The sequence below is a fragment of the Schistocerca serialis genome, unplaced genomic scaffold, assembly GCF_023864345.2.
Source record: "Schistocerca serialis cubense isolate TAMUIC-IGC-003099 unplaced genomic scaffold, iqSchSeri2.2 HiC_scaffold_333, whole genome shotgun sequence".
NCBI classification, from domain to species: domain Eukaryota; kingdom Metazoa; phylum Arthropoda; class Insecta; order Orthoptera; family Acrididae; genus Schistocerca; species Schistocerca serialis.
This window is the reverse complement of record NW_026047904.1, coordinates 35,001-42,500: the sequence shown is the minus strand read 5'-3', so window position 1 is coordinate 42,500 and position 7,500 is coordinate 35,001. Positions and strand designations below refer to the sequence as shown.

Sequence of the window (7,500 nt, the reverse complement as noted above, 5' to 3'; positions counted from 1 at the left end):
GAGTAACCGTATACACGGCACTGATTAGTAATAGATGCAGAGCCATCAGAATACAGATAATATATACAACCGTCCCTATACATGCTGAAAGACTCTGCACACAATGAGAACCACACGTCAGCCAGACACTATCACACACCACTCTCTGCCTCTAACAGGCACACACACAATATCTAACCACCAGCATGGAAGAACATCCGGTGCATCCTCTCCGCCACATTACACAATCCACACTATCATAACCAGACCGGGAGGTCCACCCAGAAAACAGAATATCCCACCCTTCCGACATCCGCCATTGCTCAGCTAAGCCACGAACACCCACACATGTCCTACACAGGGGTGCACCCAACATCACAATACTGCCTCCTGTCACAGTACACAAACAATGGCAGGAATGAAAGACACAGATCTGCCACAACCTTGGAATCGGAGCGCCGCCTGTCATGAGCCACAAGTGCATCCTGACGTGACAAATCGGATGATCCCGCAGGCATGCACTTACGATAATCACTATCAACGAACCTGCCGCCCCCTCCCCCCCCAAAATACACCTTTCCCTACAACGTGTACCTTAACCTAAGCTATATTGTACCTTAACCTAAGCGATATTGTACCTTAACCTAAGGTATATCGTACCTTAACCTAACCTACATTGCGCCTTCACCTAACCTACGTTGTACCTTAACCTAACCTACGTTGTACCTTAACCTAACCTACGTTGTACCTTAACCTAACCTACGTTGTACCTTAACCTAACCTACGTTGTACCTTAACCTAACCTACGTTGTACCTTAACCTAACCTACGTTGTACCTTAACCTAACCTACGTTGTACCTTAACCTAACCTACGTTGTACCTTAACCTAACCTACGTTGTGCCTTAACCTAACCTACGTTGTGCCTTAACCTAACCTACGTTGTGCCTTAACCTAACCTACGTTGTGCCTTAACCTAACCTATGTTGTGCCTTAACCTAACCTATGTTGTGCCTTAACCTAACCTATGTTGTGCCTTAACCTAACCTATGTTGTGCCTTAACCTAACCTATGTTGTGCCTTAACCTAACCTATGTTGTGCCTTAACCTAACCTATGTTGTGCCTTAACCTAACCTATGTTGTGCCTTAACCTAACCTATGTTGTGCCTTAACCTAACCTATGTTGTGCCTTAACCTAACCTATGTTGTGCCTTAACCTAACCTACGTTGTGCCTTAACCTAACCTACGTTGTGCCTTAACCTAACCTACGTTGTGCCTTAACCTAACCTACGTTGTGCCTTAACCTAACCTACGTTGTGCCTTAACCTAACCTACGTTGTGCCTTAACCTAACCTACGTTGTGCCTTAACCTAACCTACGTTGTGCCTTAACCTAACCTACGTTGTGCCTTAACCTAACCTACGTTGTGCCTTAACCTAACCTACGTTGTGCCTTAACCTAACCTACGTTGTGCCTTAACCTAACCTACGTTGTGCCTTAACCTAACCTACGTTGTGCCTTAACCTAACCTACGTTGTGCCTTAACCTAACCTACGTTGTGCCTTAACCTAACCTACGTTGTGCCTTAACCTAACCTACGTTGTGCCTTAACCTAACCTACGTTGTGCCTTAACCTAACCTACGTTGTGCCTTAACCTAACCTACGTTGTGCCTTAACCTAACCTACGTTGTGCCTTAACCTAACCTACGTTGTGCCTTAACCTAACCTACGTTGTGCCTTAACCTAACCTACGTTGTGCCTTAACCTAACCTACGTTGTGCCTTAACCTAACCTACGTTGTGCCTTAACCTAACCTACGTTGTGCCTTAACCTAACCTACGTTGTGCCTTAACCTAACCTACGTTGTGCCTTAACCTAACCTACGTTGTGCCTTAACCTAACCTACGTTGTGCCTTAACCTAACCTATGTTGTGCCTTAACCTAACCTATGTTGTGCCTTAACCTAACCTATGTTGTGCCTTAACCTAACCTATGTTGTGCCTTAACCTAACCTATGTTGTGCCTTAACCTAACCTATGTTGTGCCTTAACCTAACCTATGTTGTGCCTTAACCTAACCTACGTTGTGCCTTAACCTAACCTACGTTGTGCCTTAACCTAACCTACGTTGTGCCTTAACCTAACCTACGTTGTGCCTTAACCTAACCTACGTTGTGCCTTAACCTACCTACGTTGTGCTAACCTAACCTACGTTGTGCCTTAACCTAACCTACGTTGTGCCTTAACCTAACCTACGTTGTGCCTTAACCTAACCTACGTTGTGCCTTAACCTAACCTACGTTGTGCCTTAACCTAACCTACGTTGTGCCTTAACCTAACCTACGTTGTGCCTTAACCTAACCTACGTTGTGCCTTAACCTAACCTACGTTGTGCCTTAACCTAACCTACGTTGTGCCTTAACCTAACCTACGTTGTGCCTTAACCTAACCTACGTTGTGCCTTAACCTAACCTACGTTGTGCCTTAACCTAACCTACGTTGTGCCTTAACCTAACCTACGTTGTGCCTTAACCTAACCTACGTTGTGCCTTAACCTAACCTACGTTGTGCCTTAACCTAACCTACGTTGTGCCTTAACCTAACCTACGTTGTGCCTTAACCTAACCTACGTTGTGCCTTAACCTAACCTACGTTGTGCCTTAACCTAACCTACGTTGTGCCTTAACCTAACCTACGTTGTGCCTTAACCTAACCTACGTTGTGCCTTAACCTAACCTACGTTGTGCCTTAACCTAACCTACGTTGTGCCTTAACCTAACCTACGTTGTGCCTTAACCTAACCTACGTTGTGCCTTAACCTAACCTACGTTGTGCCTTAACCTAACCTACGTTGTGCCTTAACCTAACCTACGTTGTGCCTTAACCTAACCTACGTTGTGCCTTAACCTAACCTACGTTGTGCCTTAACCTAACCTACGTTGTGCCTTAACCTAACCTACGTTGTGCCTTAACCTAACCTACGTTGTGCCTTAACCTAACCTACGTTGTGCCTTAACCTAACCTACGTTGTGCCTTAACCTAACCTACGTTGTGCCTTAACCTAACCTACGTTGTGCCTTAACCTAACCTACGTTGTGCCTTAACCTAACCTACGTTGTGCCTTAACCTAACCTACGTTGTGCCTTAACCTAACCTACGTTGTGCCTTAACCTAACCTACGTTGTGCCTTAACCTAACCTACGTTGTGCCTTAACCTAACCTACGTTGTGCCTTAACCTAACCTACGTTGTGCCTTAACCTAACCTACGTTGTGCCTTAACCTAACCTACGTTGTGCCTTAACCTAACCTATGTTGTGCCTTAACCTAACCTATGTTGTGCCTTAACCTAACCTATGTTGTGCCTTAACCTAACCTATGTTGTGCCTTAACCTAACCTATGTTGTGCCTTAACCTAACCTATGTTGTGCCTTAACCTAACCTATGTTGTGCCTTAACCTAACCCATACGTTGTAGCCTTAACCTAACCCATATTGTACCTTAACCTAACCCATATTGTACCTTAACCTAACCCATATTGTACCTTAACCTAACCCATATTGTACCTTAACCTAACCCTAATTGTACCTTAACGTAACCTAATTTGTGCCTTAACGTAACCTAATTTGTGCCTTAACGTAACCTAATTTGTGCCTTAACGTAACCTAATTTGTGCCTTAACGTAACCTAATTTGTGCCTTAACGTAACCTAATTTGTGCCTTAACGTAACCTAATTTGTGCCTTAACGTAACCTAATTTGTGCCTTAACGTAACCTAATTTGTGCCTTAACGTAACCTAATTTGTGCCTTAACGTAACCTAATTTGTGCCTTAACGTAACCTAATTTGTGCCTTAACGTAACCTAATTTGTGCCTTAACGTAACCTAATTTGTGCCTTAACGTAACCTAATTTGTGCCTTAACGTAACCTAATTTGTGCCTTAACGTAACCTAATTTGTGCCTTAACGTAACCTAATTTGTGCCTTAACGTAACCTAATTTGTGCCTTAACGTAACCTAATTTGTGCCTTAACGTAACCTAATTTGTGCCTTAACGTAACCTAATTTGTGCCTTAACGTAACCTAATTTGTGCCTTAACGTAACCTAATTTGTGCCTTAACGTAACCTAATTTGTGCCTTAACGTAACCTAATTTGTGCCTTAACGTAACCTAATTTGTGCCTTAACGTAACCCATGTTGTGCCTTAACGTAACCCATGTTGTGCCTTAACGTAACCCAATTTGTGCCTTAACCTAACCTATATTGTGCCTCAACCTAACCTATATTGCGCCTTAACCTGACGCACGTTGTCGCTGAACCTGCTCTGTAATTGTTATGCAACTCGTTAAATTAGTGTAGTGTTGCCTAACCGCAACCCTCGCAATATAGTTCGCTATTCGCACTGCCCGGTCCCCTGTGTATCGCGTCATGTTAAACACCTTGCAGGTGTTGCTGACTTTCCACATGCTCCTGCTATACACTGTAATGTGGATAGCAGCAGGACGTACATGCCCCCACCCCCCTTCCCCCCCTGCCTTCGCAAGCTGGTCGTTGAGAAGTTTGCATGTTCAATGCCCTTCGCATGCCGACGTACTCAGCCTACGTTGTGGTACGGCCTGTCACCTGTCCGCCGATGTACGCAAAACCCACAAACTGTACTGCACATTGGTCCGTATGTACTGAATGATACATCGTGGCACATGTGTGACCGTACGACGACTGCGCCTAGCAACGGCAGACCATACAGTCCAAATATGACCATACAGTCCAAATATTGTGCACGCAGCTACGTGTCGTCTCCCTATAAGAGCTGGATTGCAGTGTGGTACGCCATTCAGACGTGTGGGAGGAACGGACGCCCTGGATGGCGATCAGCATGAGCAGTCTGTTGATGTAGTGGAGCGTGTATTCGGACGTAGTCGTCTCTTCTCACACACCGTGATAGCATGTTGCACCGCGTTCCACATCTGCGACATCCTGCAGAGGCCGGCTGACAGTCGTTCGCGCAATGGACACCGCATACGTACGGGGGCTACCTTCCACGTGTTCTCGAGGCGTGCACATGTTGTTGCGTCTATGTGGGCAGACGTAGTGTGTTGTGACACCTGACACAGGCATGCAATACTCGTTGCAAATGGCGATGGACGTCTACGTTTGCTGGTGACGTTACGCAAATGAACAACAGGTAACCCGTTGTGGTGCGGTTGTTCTCGCTAGAGGTGAATCAGTGTTGGCGACGATCGGTCGAGCTATTAACCGGTTGTTTCAGGGATACCCACCATGCCCACGAACGTGAAAGGGGACCCACCATGCCCACGAACGCGAAAGGGGATCTGGGTGTGAGGCGATACGCGGCGGTGGCTGGGTGGGACCGTCCCCGGCCGGTGAGGGGGGGCCGCCCGGCGTGCTGGCAGCGCGGTGCGTGGGCGCACGCGCTACAGCCGGCTGGTGGGGGCGGCCAGTGGCAGGCGCGCCGGCCGACGGACGCGGCAGGCGGCGCAGCTGCGCGCCGGCGCCCCCTGCTCGCGGCGCCTTGCGGCCAAAGTAGGTCCTCGCGGGCCCGGTGCGAAGCGCGGTGGCCATCTGCAGTGTGCTGGTCCGATTGAGGACTGTGTGCGCTGAGGATGCGCCGCCGCCCGGCGCTCGGCGCCGCGACGCCGTCTGCTGCTCGGTCGCCCCAGCGGTTCTCGCAGGTGGTTTGTATCGCAGCTGTGCGGACGTGTTGGCGCGTGCGCTGTGCTGGGAGAGTTCGCTTCGGCACCCAAGTGGGGCTTTTGTCCTTCTGTGGCGCTGGCGTTGGAGCTGCCGGTCACCGTAGGTGGCGCGTGTTGTCTCCCGCCGGCAATGCCACGACAGCACGCTCCCGGGCCTCTGTCGGCAGCGGCAAGCTCAGTTGGGAGCACGGGTGGTCGCACCTAAAGCGTCTACTCGCCTAACTCCGGGCGATTGCGCCTCTCTCGAACCCGACCAAGTACTTAGGACGGCGCTGCGCGCCGCCGGGACCTGAGAGGGTTTCGAGGTGTGTTGTGCAGGGGAGCTCAGCCTCCTCCTGTTTGCAGAATAATTGAGCGGACGCTTGCGTGTTCGCGCGGGCCCCCGGGACACACTCCCGGGCGGCCGGCTGCTCAGCTCTAGTTGACGCAGCTCCCTGGTTGATCCTGCCAGTAGTCATATGCTTGTCTCAAAGATTAAGCCATGCATGTCTCAGTACAAGCCGCATTAAGGTGAAACCGCGAATGGCTCATTAAATCAGTTATGGTTCCTTAGATCGTACCCACGTTACTTGGATAACTGTGGTAATTCTAGAGCTAATACATGCAAACAGAGTCCCGACCAGAGATGGAAGGGACGCTTTTATTAGATCAAAACCAATCGGTCGGCTCGTCCGGTCCGTTTGCCTTGGTGACTCTGAATAACTTTGGGCTGATCGCACGGTCCTCGTACCGGCGACGCATCTTTCAAATGTCTGCCTTATCAACTGTCGATGGTAGGTTCTGCGCCTACCATGGTTGTAACGGGTAACGGGGAATCAGGGTTCGATTCCGGAGAGGGAGCCTGAGAAACGGCTACCACATCCAAGGAAGGCAGCAGGCGCGCAAATTACCCACTCCCGGCACGGGGAGGTAGTGACGAAAAATAACGATACGGGACTCATCCGAGGCCCCGTAATCGGAATGAGTACACTTTAAATCCTTTAACGAGTATCTATTGGAGGGCAAGTCTGGTGCCAGCAGCCGCGGTAATTCCAGCTCCAATAGCGTATATTAAAGTTGTTGCGGTTAAAAAGCTCGTAGTTGGATTTGTGTCCCACGCTGTTGGTTCACCGCCCGTCGGTGTTTAACTGGCATGTATCGTGGGACGTCCTGCCGGTGGGGCGAGCCGAAGGCGTGCGACCGCCTCGTGCGTGCTCGTGCGTCCCGAGGCGGACCCCGTTGAAATCCTACCAGGGTGCTCTTTATTGAGTGTCTCGGTGGGCCGGCACGTTTACTTTGAACAAATTAGAGTGCTTAAAGCAGGCAAGCCCGCCTGAATACTGTGTGCATGGAATAATGGAATAGGACCTCGGTTCTATTTTGTTGGTTTTCGGAACCCGAGGTAATGATTAATAGGGACAGGCGGGGGCATTCGTATTGCGACGTTAGAGGTGAAATTCTTGGATCGTCGCAAGACGAACAGAAGCGAAAGCATTTGCCAAGTATGTTTTCATTAATCAAGAACGAAAGTTAGAGGTTCGAAGGCGATCAGATACCGCCCTAGTTCTAACCATAAACGATGCCAGCCAGCGATCCGCCGCAGTTCCTCCGATGACTCGGCGGGCAGCCTCCGGGAAACCAAAGCTTTTGGGTTCCGGGGGAAGTATGGTTGCAAAGCTGAAACTTAAAGGAATTGACGGAAGGGCACCACCAGGAGTGGAGCCTGCGGCTTAATTTGACTCAACACGGGAAACCTCACCAGGCCCGGACACCGGAAGGATTGACAGATTGATAGCTCTTTCTTGATTCGGTGGGTGGTGGTGCATGGC

General features: G+C 49.3%; 1 non-coding gene across 1 annotated transcript in view; it reads left to right on the top strand.

The window, feature by feature from the left end:
- The first annotated feature begins 6,123 nt into the window (after window positions 1–6,123).
- LOC126445169 (small subunit ribosomal RNA) overlaps window positions 6,124–7,500 on the top strand; it is a 1,909-nt gene continuing 532 nt past the window's right edge. The window contains exon 1 of the ribosomal RNA XR_007582975.1: window positions 6,124–7,500. This exon is cut by the window's right edge and continues 532 nt beyond it. This is a non-coding gene — a ribosomal RNA (small subunit ribosomal RNA).